This window comes from Salmo salar, chromosome 26 (assembly GCF_965601325.2).
Source record: "Salmo salar chromosome 26, fSalSal1, whole genome shotgun sequence".
Lineage (NCBI taxonomy): Eukaryota > Metazoa > Chordata > Actinopteri > Salmoniformes > Salmonidae > Salmo > Salmo salar.
In genome coordinates this window covers 49795663-49814688 of record NC_138316.1, presented here as the reverse complement: position 1 = coordinate 49814688, position 19026 = coordinate 49795663, and the positions used below count along the sequence as shown (strand labels likewise).

At 42.3% G+C, this 19026-nt stretch overlaps 1 protein-coding gene across 2 annotated transcripts in view; it reads right to left on the bottom strand.

Moving 5' to 3' along the window:
- LOC106587945 (histone-lysine N-methyltransferase KMT5B) overlaps positions 1-18769 on the bottom strand; it is a 37899-nt gene extending 19130 nt beyond the window's left edge. Inside the window, exon 1 of one of the 2 annotated variants that reach the window (XM_045708765.2) lies at positions 18203-18769. The gene's annotated coding sequence lies outside the window, so the exon portion shown is untranslated. Of the gene's footprint in view, positions 1-17833; positions 18175-18202 lie in introns of those variants that run through there. The other variant, XM_045708764.2, reaches the window with a different exon arrangement.
- Positions 18770-19026: the final 257 nt, after the last annotated feature.

The following is a 19026-nucleotide window of genomic DNA, read 5'->3' as shown; positions in this document are numbered from 1 at the left end:
AACAAGTAGTCTATTGTTTTATACAGACTTCCATATACCATAGAAACCAGTAACCTATTGTTTCATAAAGACTTCCATATACCATAGAAACCAGTAACCTATTGTTTCATAAAGACTTCCATATACCATAGAAACCAGTAGACTCTTTCTCTCAGGTTCGAGTGGTTTTAACTTTCTCTCATTGTCTGGTAGCCAGATGCCCATTCACCCATACCCTACTGCACTAATAATGTTAACAAATAATAGAACGTTTTACCTTCAAACGTTGATCAACTGATCTGTTGGATCAGATCAAATCGTTTTATTTTTATGTAGCCTAGGCCTACTGGTGGTATGAATTTATGATCTATCATCCCAGAGTCTGGTTGGGCCATTTCTTTCACGACAAGCTGACCAATAGAATAGAGCAACTTTTCTACAATGGGGGGGATGGTAGAATGACATAGATACGCCAAAATCACACAGCCTAATTAGCCTACTCCTGTCTATACAGAACTAAATCAAATCATTCATATAGGCTACTAAAGCATGATGTGGCCACAGAGGATCATTAGCTTCCCCTAGACTTAATTATTATTTTAAACCACATTGTCTACAGTTGGAAGGAAACACCAAATAGAGGATTGTTGAGTTGCGACAGTCAAGTGAAAAGTACGAGGCGGTCCAGCCAGGCATATCGCAATATTTCAACATTCAACGGCAGGAAAACCTCGTGTGGAAAACAAAATGGCTACTGTTTTAAAGAGAAGAAAATGAGAAGACTAACCTATGTTTTAGTTGTAATAATTGTCAACAACAGTAGGCCTATAGCCCATCTCCTAAGCACCAGCGGAGAGCATCGGCCATATCCCCGGGTGAGAGGCACTGAGCAGTATTCACTATTAATCATGTTGGGTCGGTGCCGTTTAAACGTTTTTTTTTATATACATCAATTCCTCCTCCAGTTTAGACGTACGTCATATTCTATTTGTCTCCCCTTCCTCATAGGGATATTATATGGACAACGTCGTGTTTATTGATCCGTTTGTCAGTGTCTGCGATGTAGGCTACCCTGTAATTTAGAGTATTAAAAACAATATTCTGCAAATGTCTCCAGTCATAAAAGTGTAGTAGCCCAGGCCTCTGCGCTATACGTGCTCAGCCACGCATTGTGAACAGTGGTCGAGTTCTATTATTAGCCTAAATTACGACTACACAAATCTACTCATCACATTAGGATGAGTAGGTTTTATTACATAGAATGCTTTATTGTAAAAGGTGCATTTTTTTTTTTTTTATGGTGAAAGTTACCTTCCCCAAACTTGAAACTCAAGCACTGGCTAGTGATTTTTCTGTTCATTACTTGGCTTCAAAGTGCGCGGTAAGGACACGCCATGTTCTGTTAAAATTAAAATACCATAATGTAAATGCGATTTCGTGTCATTCTGAGCACGGTGGGTGGATGTCCGAATCAGGTTACACACCCAAGGCATATGGTTCCCTAACATTTACAGAAACCCTGCAGCAGCACTCACATCTCACAACATCATCATCATCATCCCAGACACCCTGGACCGACCCAACCTCTATTGCACTCCAAACTGCCTTCTCTCTCACCTGGATAAGAGGAACACCTATGTGAGAACACTGTTCATAAACTACAGGTCAGAGTTCAACACCATGATGCCCTCAAAGCTCATCACAGGTAGTGAGGGTAGGCAACAACACATCCGCCACGCTGACACTGGGGGCCCCCCCTCAGGGGTGCGGTGTTTTGGTACACCAGAAGTACATACATTTCCATTGGAACGCTGCGTTTCCATTGCAGACGCAGTTGCAGTGCGTTCTGTGTGGGGCATACATTGGATGTATCCAACGTATGCATCAAATTGTACACGTAGACTTCACAGAAATAGTAGCAAAAAGGTGAATGTTGAACTTTTATTGCACACATATGCAGTAAACATTTTGGATTACGTAATGAAATGTTTGACTGCAGAATTACACAGTATTGATGCGGTAGTCCCCTGCTGTACTCCCTGTTTACCCACGACTGCGTAGCCAGACACGACTCCAAAACACCATCATTAAGTTTTCTGACCAGGCGACGGTGTTAGGCCTGATCACCAACAACAATAAGACCGCCTATAGGGGAGGTGGTCAGTGACCTAGCAGTGTGAATGCCAGGACAACAACCTTTCCTTCATCGTGTCAGCAAGACAAAAGGAGCTGATGGTGGACTACAGGAAACGGAGGGCCGAGCACGCCCCCCAATCTACATCGACATGGCTGTAGTGGAGCGGGTTGAAAGTTCCTCTGTGTCCACGTCACTAATCAATTATCATGGTCCACACACACACCAACACAGTCGTTGAGAAGGCATGACAACGCCTCTTCCCTCTCAGGAGGCTGCAAAAAGATTTGTCACGGGTCCTCAGATCCTCCAAAAGTTCTACAGCTGCACCATTGAGAGCATCTTGACAGACTGCGTCACCGCTTGATATTGCAACTGCTTGGCATCCGACCACAAGATGCTACAAAGGGTAGTGCGTACGGCCCAGTACATCACTAGGGTCGAACTCCCTGCCATCCAGGACCTCTATATCAGTTGGAAGGCCCTAAAAATTGTCAGACTCCTGCCACCCAAGTCATAGACTGTTCTCTCTGCTACCGCACAGCAAGCGGTACCGATGCACCAAGTCTGGAATAGGGCGGTATCCATTTTTCCCAATACCTTCATACCATCTTTGGGTTTACGGTATTACCAAATGTTTATATAAACAAGGAGATTGCAGATAGGGTGGGAATCAAGGCGTTAACTCTGCATGCTGGCAAATGAACAAAGAGCATTACGTTTCTTCAAATAGAAACACACAACGTCCGAGTGCAATAAGAGAGTAAATATTTATTAATGAAAACAACTAAGTGAGAGAAACTTTAGGCCTCCTGGAATGGAAATGACTAGCAGTTGCTGCATGCTTCCAAAACAGGACAAACAGTGTAGCCTACGACACAAGATACAAAATAACAAAACTATTAAATAAGAAATAACACAAAGTACTACAATAAGACTTGTTCAGCAGCATGAATATTGCACATATTGAGCAACAACAACATATAGACTTAGGCCTTCGAAATTACCAGCAGCTTAGATGCCAGGTAGAATAGGACAGTCAAAATAGCTAATTGTTAGCATGTTCACCGGTCTTAAAAACAAACCCAAATAATCCAAATAGTAATAAACAAGAACAGTTTAGCATTGAATTGCACACAGAGGAATTACACATGTTGAGGTATATAAGCTACTATATAGGCTTGGCCTAGGCTATCAAATTCCTGAAAAAAACTGCACAGGACCTCTTAACTAAATTCACTGCTGCTGGTTGCAGCTAAAAAACATCCACGTTCTTTGCTAGAAAGACCAGCACGTCCACCTTTCAGGAATCGATCTCTGAAGAGTGACGACATTCCCTGCCATGCCAAAAGACTCGCTCTGAAGCTGAACATGTGGTACATATACACAAGTACTTGTGGGCAACCTTTGCGAGTAAAAAGGAAAACTACGTTAATTTCTCTGCCACCAGAGCAGTGGGTCCTCCTCTCCTTCAATAGATGGTTCATGCAGGTAAACTGTCAGTTGGGCAGCTGCCCTTTCTTCAATGGCGGGAGGCAGCTAGTGCAGCAGCTGAGCCCTTCTTCCCAATTAGACTGCCCACCCCCTTCCACTCTTATTCTGACAGGCGCTCGTCCGAGGGTGATTACCTCATGCTCAACCTTTTGTTTTCAGTCTCGTCCCGTGTGCTATCATGGTCCCAACGGCAGCGAGGGTCGATGAAGGTGATGTTTTTTTGTTTCCTCCACCAAGCCTTCAGATCAGTGCAGTGCCTCCATCTTTGTCCACTAAGATTTCTTCCTTTAACAGTGTGAGCCAATTGGGATGGAATGAGGAGATGGTGACATACTGCGCCGCTGAGATGTCAGTGAATTCACTCACTGGCTTCAGCACTTGGTTGATGGACTCCAAAAATCAGCGATGTCTTGCCATGACGAAGGGTAGCGCGTCTGTCTTTCTCCGTTACCCGTCGAATTGCCTCCGTTACCCGTCGAATTGCTGGAGACTGCTCTAGTATTCTTTATAATTTTCTGTTTTGACCCCAAACAAGTCGCACTGTCCTGTGTGGATAAAAATGTGACATTACATTAGAACAAAATGTTTAAAAAAAAATCACCACAGCTTGTAACAGCGTAGCAAAACAGTAATAGCCTAATAACAACTATAACCTAACTCAAATGAATTTTTTCGCTAAAATTGGAATTGATTTGTGCATGGCCAAGGCTACACATTACACATGATAATATATTGTTTTAAAATGTAGTTACTGTGACTAGACTCAATGCTCTTTGAGGCCAAGCTCGGCCTATGCTTCCAGGTCTCGTTTTGTTTAGGCCAGCTGTGTGAGAAGGAGACAGTAATAGTGAGGCAGACTACCAAGGTTCCCTCTGTTCTCTGTTACTCATTCTACACAGAGTTTGTTACTGTAAAGGTTTAAATTGTGGCCAAAACAATTTAACCATTTCCAGCCCAGTCTTCTGATTGTAGCTGTAATGTTTGTTGTTATTGCGGACAGTTTCTCTTCAAAAATGTCCGTTATTTTTGTGCCTCCACGGAGTGCGTCGACTAGGTGGTCGGCTGTGTGGTGTTCTGGGAAAAAAGCTTTTCTTCAGGCATTTTGAATGCAGTTTCCTGTCTTCAGTAAGGTGTACTGTTAAGAGAAACGTACGGTGTCGTGTTAACACTGGACCAAAATGTCTGTGGTCGAGGAAAGGTGATCCGTACCCGACACTAAAACCTGGACCTCTCGTCGGACTCTGTTGTAAAGGTCCAGAATTTCTGTTTTTGATAAGTATTTTCTCAGTTTGTACTGGGGGGGGTCTAATGTGTGGATCATGTCCTCGAACGCTTTCTTTTCCACCTTGCGGAAGAAAACTAGAGGTCGACCGATTATGATTTTTCAACGCCGATACCGATTATTGGAGGACCAAAATAAGCTGAAACCGATTAAATCGGCCGATTTAAATTAAAAAAATTCTTTCTTTGTAATAATGACAATTGCAACAATACTGACTGAACACTTATTTTAACTTAATATAATACATCAATAAAATCAATTTAACCTCAAATAAATAATGAAACATGTTCAATTTGGTTTAAATAATGCAAAAACAAAGTGCTGGAGAAGAAAGTAAAAGTGCAATATGTGCCATGTAAGAAAGCTAACGTTTAAGTTCCTTGCTCAGAACATGAGAACATATGAAAGCTGGTGGTTCCTTTTAACATGAGTCTTCAATATTCCCAGGTAAGAAGTTTTAGGTTGTAGTTATTATTGGAATTATAGGACTATTTCTCTCTACGATTTGTATTTCATATACCTTTGACTATTGGATGTTCTTATGGGCACTTTAGTATTGCCAGTGTAACAGTATAGCTTCCGTCCCCCTCTTCGCTCATACCTGGGCTCGAACCAGGAACACATCGACAACAGCCACCCTCGAAGCAGCGTTACCCATGTAGAGCAAGGGGAACAACCACTCCAAGTCTCAGAGCGAGTGATGTTTGAAACGCTATTAGCGCACACCCGCTAACTAGCTAGCCGTTTCACATCGTTTACACCAGCCTAATCTTGGGAGTTGATAGGCTTGAAGTCATAAACAGCGCAATGCTTGAAGCACAGCGAGGAGCTGCTGGCAAAACGCAAGAAAGTGCTGTTTGAATGAATGCTTATGAGCCTGCTGCTGCCTGCCACCGCTCAGTCAGACTGCTCTATCAAATCATAGACTGAATTATAATATACTGCTCAAAAAAATAAAGGGAACACTTAAACAACACATCCTAGATCTGAATGAAAGAAATAATCTTATTATATACTTTTTTCTTTACATAGTTGAATGTGCTGACAACAAAATCACACAAAAACAATCAATGGAAATCCAATTTATCAACCCATGGAGGTCTGGATTTGGAGTCACACTCAAAGTTAAAGTGGAAAACCACACTACAGGCTGATCCAACTTTGATGTAATGTCCTTAAAACAAGTCAAAATGAGGCTCAGTAGTGTGTGTGGCCTCCACGTGCCTGTATGACCTCCCTACAATGCCTGGGCATGCTCCTGATGAGTTGGCGGATGGTCTCCAGAGGGATCTCCTCCCAGACCTGGACTAAAGCATCTGCCAACTCCTGGACAGTCTGTGGTGCAACGTGGCGTTGGTGGATGGAGCGAGACATGATGTCCCAAATGTGCTCAATTGGATTCAGGTCTGGGGAACGGGCGGGCCAGTCCATAGCATCAATGCCTTCCTCTTGCAGGAACTGCTGACAGACTCCAGCCACATGAGGTCTAGCATTGTCTTGCATTAGGAGGAACCCAGGGCCAACCGCACCAGCATATGGTCTCACAAAGGGTCTGAGGATCTCATCTCAGTACCTAATGGCAGTCAGGCTACCTCTGGCGAGCACATGGAGGGCTGTGCGGCCCCCCCAAAGAAATGCCACCCCACACCATGACTGACCCACCGCCAAACCGGTCATGCTGGAGGATGTTGCAGGCAGCAGAACGTTCTCCACGGCGTCTCCAGACTCTGTCACGTCTGTCACATGCTCAGTGTGAACCTGCTTTCATCTGTGAAGACCACAGGGCGCCAGTGGCGAATTTGCCAATCTTGGTGTTCTCTGGCAAATGCCAAACGTCCTGCACGGTGTTGGGCTGTAAGCACAACCCCCACCTGTGGATGTCGGGCCCTCATACCACCCTCATGGAGTCTGTTTCTGACCGCTTGAGTAGACACATGCACATTTGTGGCCTGCTGGAGGTCATTTTGCAGGGCACTGGCAGTGCTCCTCCTGCTCCTCCTTGCACAAAGGCGGAGGTAGCGGTCCTGCTGCTGGGTTGTTGCCCTCCTACGACCTCCTCCACATCTCCTGATGTACTGGCCTGTCTCCTGGTAGCGCCTCCATGCTCTGGACACTACGCTGACAGACACAGCAAACCTTCTTGCCACAGCTCGCATTGATGTGCCATCCTGGATGAGCTGCACTACCTGAGCCACTTGTGTGGGTTGTAGACTCCGTCTCATGCTACCACTAGACTGAAAGCACCGCCAGCATTCAAAAGTGACCAAAACATCAGCCAGGAAGCATAGGAACTGAAAAGTGGTCTGTGGTCCCCACCAGCAGAACCACTCCTTTATTGGGGGTGTCTTGCTAATTGCCTATAATTTCCACCTGTTGTCTATTCCATTTGCACAACAGCATGTGAAATGTATTGTCAATCAGTGTTGCTTCCTAAGTGGACAGTTTGATTTCACAGAAGTGTGATTGAGTTGGAGTTACATTGTGTTGTTTAAGTGTTCCCTTTATTTTTTTGAGCAGTGTATAATAAACACACAGAAATACGAGCCTTAGGTCATTAATATGGTCGAATCCGGAAACTATCATCTCGAAAACAAAACGTTTTCCTTTCAGTGAACCGTTCCGTATTATATTAACGGGTGGCATCCCTAAGTCTAAATATTCCTGTTACATTGCACAGCCGTCAATGTTATGTCATAATTATGTACAATTCTGGCAAATTAGTTCGCAACGAGCCAGGCGGCCCAAACTGTTGCATATACCCTGACTCTGCGTGCAATGAACGCAAGAGAAGTGACACAATTTCACCTGGATAATATTGCCTGCTAACCTGGATTTCTTTTAGCTAAATATGCAGGTTTAAAAATATATACTTCTGTGTATTGATTTTAAGAAAGGCATTGATGTTTATGGTTAGGTACAGTCGTGCAACGATTGTGATTTTTTTCGCAAATAGGCTTTTGTTAACCTCTTACATCTAGACGTTCCGCTAGCGGAACACCTGCTCCAATATCCAATGATAGGCGTGGCGCGAATTACAAATTCCTCTAAAATACAAAAACTTCAATTTTTCAAACATATGACTATTTCACAGCATTTTAAAGACAAGACTCTCCTTTATCTAACCACACTGTCCGATTTCAAAAAGGCTTTACAGCGAAAGCAAAACATTAGATTATGTCAGCAGAGTACCCAGCCAGAAATAATCAGACACCCATTTTTCAAGCTAGCATATGTCACAAAAAACAAAACCACAGCTAAATGCAGCACTAACCTTTGATGATCTTCATCAAATGACACACCTAGGACATTATGTTATACAATACATGCATGTTTTGTTCAATCAAGTTCATATTTATATCAAAAACCAGCTTTTTACATTACAGCCCAGTCATCACGGGCTAGCTATTTAGACACCCACCAAGTTTAGCCCTCACCAAAGTCAGATTTACTATTAGAAAAGTTTGATTACCTTTGGTGTTCTTCGTCAGAATGCACTCCCAGGACTTCTACTTCAATAACAAATGTTAGTTTGGTTCAAAATAAACCATAGTTATATCCAAACAGCGGCGTTTTGTTCGTGCGTTCAAGACACTATCCGCAGTGTAAATAAGGGTCATGAGCATGGCGTATTTCGTGACAAAAGATTTCTAAATATTACATTACCGTACTTCGAAGCATGTCAACCGCTGTTTAAAATCTATTTTTATGCCATTTTTCTCATAAAAAAGCGATAATATTCCAACCGGGAATCTGCGTTTAGGTAAACAGACGAAAGAAAACAAAGCATGGGGTCGACTCGGGCACGCGCCTGAGTCTCACAGTACTGTAACCAGCCACTATCCAAACGCGCTACTTTTTTTCAACCAGAGCCTGCAAAGCCACGATTCAGCTTTTTGCCGCCTTCTGAGAGCCCATGGGAGCAGTAGGAAGTGTCACGCAACAGCAGAGATCCTCTGTAATGGATAGAGATAATCAAGAAGGGCAAGAAATTGTCAGACAGGGCACTTCCTGCATGGAATCTTCTCAGGTTTTGGCCTGCCAAATGAGTTCTGTTATACTCACAGACACCATTCAAACAGTTTTAGAAACTTTGGAGTGTTTTCTATCCAAAGCTAATAATTATATGCATATTCTAGTTTCTGGACAGGAGTAATAATCAGATTAAATCGGGTACGTTTTTTATCCGGCTGTGAAAATACTGCCCCCTAGCCATAACAGGTTAAATCATCCCCCGTTTGACGAAGTCGGCTGTCTTTGTTAGGAAGAAATAGTTTTCACTGCTACATATACCCTGACTCTGTTGCAAGAGAAGTGACACATTTTCCCTAGTTAAAAGAAATTCATGTTAGCAGGCAATATTAACTAAATATGCAGGTTTAAAAATATATACTTGTGTATTGATTTTAAGAAAGGCATTGATGTTTATGGTTGCAGCAACGTGTACCTAAGCGATTATATGCAACGCAGCACAGGCTAGATAAACTAGTAATATCATCAACCATGTGTAGTTAACTAGTGATTATGATTGATTGATTGTTTTTTATAAAGATAAGTTTAATGCTAGCTAGCAACTTACCTTGGCTTCTTACTGCATTCGCGTAACAGGCAGGCTCCTCGTGGAGTGCAATGTAAAGCAGGTGGTTAGAGCGTTGGACTAGTTAACCGTAAGGTTGCAAGATTGAATCCCCAAGCTGACAAGGTAAAAATCTGTCGTTCTGCCCCTGAACAAGGCAGTTAACCCACCGTTCCTAGGCCGTCATTGAAAATAAGAATGTGTTCTTAACTGACTTGCCTAGTTAAATAAAAGGTTAAAAAAATACATTTTTAAAAATCGGTGTCCAAAAATACCGATTTCCGATTGTTATGAAAACTTGAAATCGGCCAATCAGTCGACCTCTAAAAGAAACCATTTATTTTGCTGTGTATATGGAAACCGCTTCCGTGCACTTTGTCCACCTTGTGGTGGTTTTTCTATTTAACACTGAACAAAAATAGAAACACACAACATGTAAAGTGTTGGTTCCATGTTTCATGAGCTGAAATAAAAGATCCCAGAAATGTTCCACATGTACAAAAAAAGCAGCTTATTTTGCTCAAATTTTGTACACTAATTTGTTTACATCCCTGTTAGTGATCATTTCTTCTTTGCCAAGATAATCCATTAACCTGACAAATGTGGCATATCATGAAGCTGAAATAGCGACCTGGACTTTTTGCATTGACCACAACCCTTTGCTCTACCTTATTTGATTCATCACAAATGCTGCTGTTATTGTTTATTATTCATCCTGTTGCCTAGTTACTTTACCCCTACCTACAGTGCATTCGGAAAGTATTCAGACCCCTTCACTTTAAAAAAAAATGTATTACATTTTACAGGTAGCGATGCATCGATATAACATTTTTGGCCGATAACGATATCCAATATTTTCCTTGACAAAAAAAACCTGATAACCGATATTTCACATTTTAGCGGCCTTTTAAGCATTTTAGTACAGTTAAATAGTTGAAACACACACACACCAAAAAGTTTTTTTGTTGGCATTTACGTATGTCCCCATTACCAGTAAAACATAATCAAAACCTATTTCTTTCACTTGCTGTGCTGTTTCATTGTTCATTTGTTCAGTCGTTTCATTCTCAACCAGGATTTCATCATACATGTCAAGTAGTGAAGTTTCAGCTGTCTGTCTATGGCCTCTTCTGTCGTGGGTCCTCTTCGGTGCGCACTGTCACTGTGTCCGTTTCCATCTTGTCCAGCTGTGTCTAACATTTCACGTAAACCCCGTTTCTTGTCTGCATCGAAGTAGCGGTCCTTGTACCTAGCATCGAGCATGGTGGCAACACAGTAAAGAGGCTCAGAGAGAATGCCACCGAATCGCTTGTACACAGCCTCTAGTAAAGTACTTTTCCAAGTTTTAACCCCACGGTCTGTGTCGGCAGTTTTGTTTGACCAGGCGTTTCAATGCCGTGACAGAGGGTATCGCGTCTTCTGCACACACAGTTGATGAGCTTATTTCTCCAGTCAGTTGTTCAAATGGAGCTAGGAGTGTGTTCATGTTTCCTAGTTTCAAACATGTTCTCAAATGCCATTGAAATGGCAGCAGCGGTATGAGAACCAGCACATTCTTGAGCATGCAATGCGGCTTTCCTCAGTACGAGATCCTCGTCGACCCTCTGTGCTGTTAGACTCAGCATGCTCATGGGGCTGACATCGCTGGTCCAAATGTCAGTCGTGAAGCTAATAGCAGTGACGCCCATAGCAAGTAGCTCATGGATGTGCGTTTCAACAATACTGTGTAACCCCGGTAGGGCAACATCTGAAAAATAGTGCCTACTTGGTAGTGTGTACTGGGCCTCGAGGTGCTCGGCCAGTCAGCAAAAGCCAACATCATCCACGACAGAAAACGGTTGACTGTCAAGGGCAATGAATTCTATTATCTTGGCGTTAATGGATTTCGCCTATGAGTTGTCTCGCTGAAATGTTCTTATTCTTTCAAATGACTGCTGGACTTGAACTTGTTTAGTTGTTGGAAGTGTGCACTTAGTTTTCTGATTTTGTTCTAAGTAGTAGCTGAACGTCTGGGTGGTGATGCACTTTCGAATGAGTCATTAGGTTTGTGGTATTGAAAGATTTCACTCTCTCCCCTCAGGAAATAATAGCAGCACAAATGTTGCATATGGCCTTTTTGTTATCTTCCTTTGAAACTTCAAAGTAGATCCACACAGCAGACATTGTGGGCTAGGTTAGGAATACTGTGTTGCACGTGTAGCGTGGTATTTCTTGTGGCGTCATTACGTCATCTACCTACGTTATATAGGTATGCAGGTCAGCTTTGACATCGGTTTTGCACATCAGCGTTATAGACATCGGGCCGATGCTGGCATTTTCAGCTAATATCGTCCGATTCCGATATGCTCACCGATATATTGCGCATCCCTAATTACAGCTTTATTCTAAAATAAATTACATTTTTTCCCCCCTCATCAATCTACACACAATACCCCATAATGTAGAAGCAAAAACAGGTTTTTAGAAATGTTAGTAAATGTATAAAAAAATGTAAACTGAAATATTACATTTACATAGGTGTTCAGACCCTTTACTCAGTACTTTGATGAAGCACCTTCTCTGCAGATCCTCTCAAGCTCTGTCAGATTGGATGGGCAGTGTTGCTGCACAGCTATTTTCAGGTCTTACGAGCTTACCAGACGAGCTAAACTACTTCTGTTTGCTTCGAGGCAAATAACACTGAAACATTAATGAGAGCACCAGCTGTTCCGGAAGACTGTGATCATGCTCTCCGCAGTCGATGCGAGTAAGACCTTTTAAACAGGTCAACATTCACAAGGCTGCAGGGCCAGACGGATTACCAGGACGTGTACGGCGAACATGCGCTGACCAACTGGCAAGTGTCTTCACTGATCTTTTCAACCTCTCCCTGTCCGAGTCTGTAATACCAACATGTTTTAAGCAGACCACCATAGTCCCTGTGCCTAAGAACACTAAAGTAACCTGCCTAAATGACTACCAACGTCTGTAGCCATGAAGTGCTTTGAAAGGCTGGTCATAGCTCACATCAAGACCATTATCACAGAATCCCTAGACCCACTCCAATTTGCATACCGCCCTAACAGATCCACAGATGATGTAATCTCTATTGCACTCCACACTGCCCTCTCCCACCTGGACAAAAGGTACACCTATGTGAGAATGCTATTCATTGACTACAGCTCAGTGTTCAACACCATACTGCCCTCAATGCTCATCAATAAGCTAAGGACCCTGGGACTAAAAACCTCCTTCTGCAACTGAATCCTGGACTTCCTAATGGACTGCCCCCAGGTGGTAAGGGTAGGTAACATATCCGCCACGCTGATCCTCAACACGCGGGCCCCTCAGGGGTGCATGCTCAGTCCCCTCCTGTACACCTTGTTCAGTCATGATTGCACGGCCAGGCACGACTCCAACACCATCATTAAGTTTGCCGATGACACAACAGTGGTAGGCCTGCTCACCGACAACGATGAGACAGCTTATAGGGAGGAGGTCAGAGACCTAACCGTGTGGTGCCAGGACAACAACCTCTCCCTCAACGTGATCAAGACAAAGGAGATGATTGTGGACTACAGGAAAAAGGGGACCGAGCACGCCCCCATTCTCATCGACGGTGCTGTAGTGGAGCACGTTGAGATCTTCAAGTTCCTTGGTGTCCACATCAACAAGCTAACATGGTCCAAGCACTCCAAGACAGTCGTGAAGAGGGTACGACAAAACCTATTCCCCCTCAGGAGACTGAAAAGATTTGGCATGGGTCCTCAGATCCTCAAAAGGTTCTACAGCTGCACCATCGAAAGCATCCTGCCTGGTTGCATGACTGCCTGGTTGCATGACTGCCTGGTATGGCAACTGCTTGGCCTCCGACCGCAAGGCACTACAAAGAGTAGTGCATACGGCCCAGTACATCACTGGGGTCAAACTTCCTGCCATCCAGGACCTCTATACCAGGCGGTGTCAGAGGAAGGCCCTAAAAATTGTCAAAGACTCCAACCACCCTAGTCTGTTCTCTCTGCTACCGCACGGCAAGCGGTACCGGAGCGTCAAGTCTAGGTCCAAGAGGCTTCTACACAGCTTCTACCCCCAAGCCATAATACTCCTGAACATCTAATTTTTATTTTACCTTTATTTAACCTGTTGGGGGTAGGGGGCAGTATTTGCACGGCCGGATAAAAAAACATACCCGATTTCATCTGGTTATTACTACTGCCCAGAAACTAGAATATGCATATAATTATTGGCTTTGGATAGAAACGACCCTAAAGTTTCTAAAACTGTTTGAATGGTGTCTGTGAGTATAACAGAACTCATATGGCAGGCAAAAACCTGAGAAGATTCCTTACAGGAAGTGGCCTGTCTGACAACTTCTTGGGCTTCTTGACTCTCTTTATTGAAAACTTAGGATCTCTGCTGTAACGTGACACTTCCTACGGCTCCCATAGGCTCTCAGAAGGCGGGAAAAGGCTGAATGATGTCTTTGCAGCCCCTGGCTGAAAAACATTAGCGCCTTTGGTAAGTGGTCTATCAGAGGTCAATGAGACTGAGGCGCGTGCACGAGGCGACCCCATGTTTTTATTTTCTCTCTCTTTGAACGTAAACACGGTTTCCCGGTCGGAATATTATCGCTTTTTTACGAGAAAAATTGCATAAAAATTGATTTTAAACAGTGGTTGACATGCTTCGAAGTACGGTAATGGAATATTTAGAAAATTTTGGTCACGAAACGCGTCGGCGCGTCACCCTTCTTTACCATTCGGATAGTGTCTTGAACGCACAAACAAAACAGAGGATATTTGAACATAACTATGGATTATTTTGAACCAAACCAACATTTGTTATTGAAGTAGAAGTCCTGGGAGTGCATTCTGATGAAGAACAGCAAAGGTAATCAAACTTTTCTAATAGTAAATCTGACTTTGGTGAGGGCTAAACTTGGTGGGTGTCTAAATAGCTAGCCCGTGATGACTGGGCTATCTACTCAGAATATTGCAAAATGTGCTTTCACCGAAAAGCTATTTTAAAATCGGACATAGCGATTGCATAAAGGAGTTCTGGATCTATAATTCTTAAAATAATTGTTATGTTTTTTGTGAACGTTTATCGTGAGTAATTTAGTAAATTCACCGGACGTTTGCGGTGGGTATGCTAGTTCTGAACGTCACATGCTAATGTAAAAAGCTGGTTTTTGATATAAATATGAACTTGATTGAACAAAACATGCATGTATTGTATAACATAATGTCCTAGGATTGTCATCTGATGAAGATCATCAAAGGTTAGTGCTGCATTTAGCTGTGGTTTGGGTTTATGTGACATTATATGCTAGCTTGAAAAATGGGTGTCTGATTATTTCTGGCTGGGTACTCTGCTGACATAATCTAAATGTTTTGCTTTCGTTGTAAAGCCTTTTTGAAATCGGACAGTGTGGTTAGATTAACGAGAGTCTTGTCTTTAAAATGGTGTAAAATAGTCATATGTTTGAGAAATTGAAGTAATAGCATTTCTAAGGTATTTGAATAACGCGCCACGGGATTCCACTGGCTGTTGAGTAGCCCAGAGAGGTTAACTAGGTAAGTCAGTTAAGGACAAATTCTTATTTTCAATGACGGCCTAGGAACAGTGGGTTAACTGCCTTGTGCAGGGGCAGAACGACATTTTTTACTTTGTCAGCTCGGGGATTCGATCTTGCAACCTTTCGGTTACTAGTCCAACGCTCTAACCACTAGGCTACCTGCCCGAGCAATGGACATTATACTGGTTGAAATCTGTCCTTTGGTCTGATGATTCCAAATTAGATTTTTGGTTCCAACCGTCATGTCTTTGTGAGACGCAGAGTAGGTGAATGGATGATCTCCGCATGTGTGGTTCCCACTGTGAAGCATGGAGGTGGTGGTGTGATGGTATGGGGGTGCTTTGCTATGACGCTATCGGTGATTTATTTAGAATTCAAGGTACACTTCTACAGCATGGCTACCACAGCATTCTGAAGAAACATGCCATCCCATTTGGTTTGCGCTTAGGGGGACTATAATTTGTTTTTCAACAGGACAATGACCCAACACACCGCCAGGCTGTGTAAGGGCTATTTTACCAAGATGAAGAGTGATGGTGTGCTGGATCAGATGACCTGGCCTCCACAATCACCCGACATCAATCCAATTGAGATGGTTTGGAATGAGTTGGACCACAGAGTGAAGGAAAAGCAGCCAACAAGTGCTCAGTATATGTGGGAACTCCTTCAAGACTTTTGGAAAAGCAATCCAGGTTAAGCTTGTTGGCACAATTCCATGAATGTGCAAAGTTGTCATCAAGGCAACTGGTGGCTACATTGAATAATCTAAAATATATTTTGATTTGTTTAACACTTTTTTGGTTCCTACATGATTCCATTTGTTATTTAATAGTTGATGTCTTCACTATTATTCTACAATGTAGAAAATAGTAAAAAAATAAATATAAACCCTTGAATAAGTGTGTCCAAACTTTTGACTGGTACTGTACATCTTACCGTCCCAGGGAAGACAGGACACCCAGGGAAGACAGGACACCCTCAATTTCGAGACCTGGAGGGTATTATTTTAGAAAAAGACCAAAAGTATTTGGGTGTAATTGCAACGTTGCAATATTTCACAGGCTACCAAGGGTGGCTAACCAACCTCCAGGCAATTCTTAAAGGGGCGGTGTTGTATTTTGAGACAGGCCTACATTGTCTGATGCTCTATGGGAAGAAAGATAGTAATGCATTTTATTTATGTGTTAGACCTTCTTTGGAGGGGGGGGGGGGCAAGTGTTTTGAGCTTTCGGACAAGTAAAAAAATATATAATATTTCCTACTTGCTAAAAAAAGTTATGCCCTGATATCTTTCTATAATTCTTCTATTTTTCTCTCTGCATTGTTGGGAATGGCCGTAAGTAAGCATTTCACTGTTAGTCTACACCTGTCGTTTATAAAGCATGTGACAAATAAAAAGTTATACTATTTTCTATTATTCTAACTCTCAACAGTAAATTGAGACCCAGACTGAGTTCCCCCCCCCAAAAAATATATAATAATCTAAAATATAAATGGTGTAGAATCATCAGATTCTGATTTAGATTATATCTGCAGCGCCACTTAGTGGTCAAATGAGGGAAGCCGCTTTGTCCGACTCAAATTTGGTACGTTTGTATGAGACGTGCGTGATGATGTCTTATTTGGCAGCCAGATAACACATTACAATTAAATATTGATCGGAAGTTAAACTAATGGGCAATCGAAGCCATGCATTTATTTTATGGAACAATGGATTGGTAATACTTCTTTAGATAGCTACACCCTTGAACACTAGCAACTGAAATACGCCCTGGCGTAACGTTAGTGTTGCTAGCTAACAACAACAAGAGGTTGTACTGATAGGGCCTTGTCAAAAAAACAGCTGGCAAATTAGTGCAACACCTCATTCTGGGGGTACGCTGCATTTGGTATATCAATGTCAGAAACGTTACCACATCATGCGCGAGTTAACGTTAGCTAGTTGACTGTTTTGAGAAAAGCGTTCAACGAGGAACCCGGAAGGACACCACTGATACATGTTTGTCAACTTTCCATTTCAAACAGGGGCCTGATAATAGCCAACTCGCCGTTAATATAGCCTATTTGCCTGTCAGAGGGTGTACATTACGCAATATTTAGCTAACGTTAGCGGTGTATCTAGGTGGCCCGGCATTAGCTTAACAAATTATGATGGCTTGAAAACTTGAAAGCGACTGACCATTTCCAGAAAGTTGACGTACACATCTCACTCACCGGCACTGCTAATATTCGTTTCAATGCATTGGTGTTAACAGGGTTTAGTCATGTCAGTTAGCTAACATTAATCAATAACAGTAAGTAAAACACCCATGTTAACTACCTAAAGCAAATCATCTTTATAACTAGCTAATTATCTACCAGTTAGATAGGTACCGAAACAATCTAGCTAGTGATTTTCAACACCAAGTCGAGCGTAAATACACCTCTAATATAAAAACAATGTACGATAAACACGTAGTTAACGTTAGCTAGCTGTTTTGAAAAGCAAAATAGACAAACACTCGCCCAGGCCCAATAATCGAGGTTTGCTAGCTAGCTAGTATCGCTAACGCTAGTTCAGGCAAACTGACTACCCTGTCCATATCTCGTTGTTTTCTTTATTACTAGGTAACTTACTATAATGGCTGAGTTTACATGTTTAATAGCGCGCTAGCTAACTACGTTATCTGACTAACGTTACAGTAACTAGCTAGCTACAAAACACAGTTTTGTTAGCTAGGTAACTTGCGTTCTGAAAACATTTTTCACCCATAGAAAAGTGGCAGGACGTCTTTTAACGACCATCACGACTGAACAAATAACGTAAATACTCACTAAATATTTATTCCAGGATGAGCAGGAACATTAGATAATCCTTCAAAAAAATCCAGAATTGGCAAGACACTGTAATCGAAAATTTCGTCGGAAACAAAACATTTCAGAAATTAACATTAAAATTCAAGATGGCGGCTAGCACAGGAGCGAAGAGAAAGGCGTAGTACTGCCATCCAGAAGAAATAGACCCAAGGAATACTCCAGCCATTCGGCATCAATCATGTCCAATAGTTTAGGATTAAACAGATATTAAGTCGTTTTGACAATGAAATTAAGTTAACTGATGATTTCGAGAAATGAAACACCATTCATTCCTTACTTTGTAAAAAATTATCGGATGTACACAAAAGTAGTGCTGCATAAACAAACCTGTAAAGCGCTTCCTAAGAAGTCAACGACAGCTGATAGGATCTACGCTCTTCTGCAGTCACACTCCGATAGAAAGCAAGAGAAGAGCAGCAAATGTCGTGCTATAAGTCTATCTGCATAAAGATGGCATGTGAGCACAAAGGACTATTCTATACGGCAATACAACACTGACTCTCACAATACTATTTTTTTCCCAAGTATAATTTGAACAGTTGTTCAGAGACCGGTTTACCGGTCGACCTATCTATGGCACAAGTTGATGTGCGGTAGCTACGGTTCTAAGGTACGTGTAGTTAAATCCATACACGCCAGCAAACGATATATCTAGAAATCTGGGCACAGAGGAGTAATACAGAAATCTGCAATATAAACGGCATTATTAGTCTAATCTCAGCTGTAAAGACACCTCTGCTGATGTCATGTTCAAAGCATGATATTCTTAATCATACAAAAAAATAAAGAATCTAACACTACCAGCTGCAAGACGTTCTCTCTCTCTCTCACACACACAGCCGGGCCGATTTAGCTAGGAATGGGTGAATTGCCGTATCTGATGGACTAGCAAGACATTCTGCACCAAGTTTTAAAACGAAGCATGATATTTCAGGGTTGTTGTCCTTATTTGACAGTGTAGATCAGTGCCCAAACCTATGTAATTCCATGGTAGTTCGTGTAATGACACATTTGTAACATATACCAGTTTGCAATGTGTCATACACTGACTTTCCGATTGAAAACGTTAGAATAAATTGCAGTAGCATACAAGTTGTGCATTTCTATTTCACGCTTCCCTCTGTTACATTTTTAAAACATTACTCCTTGAG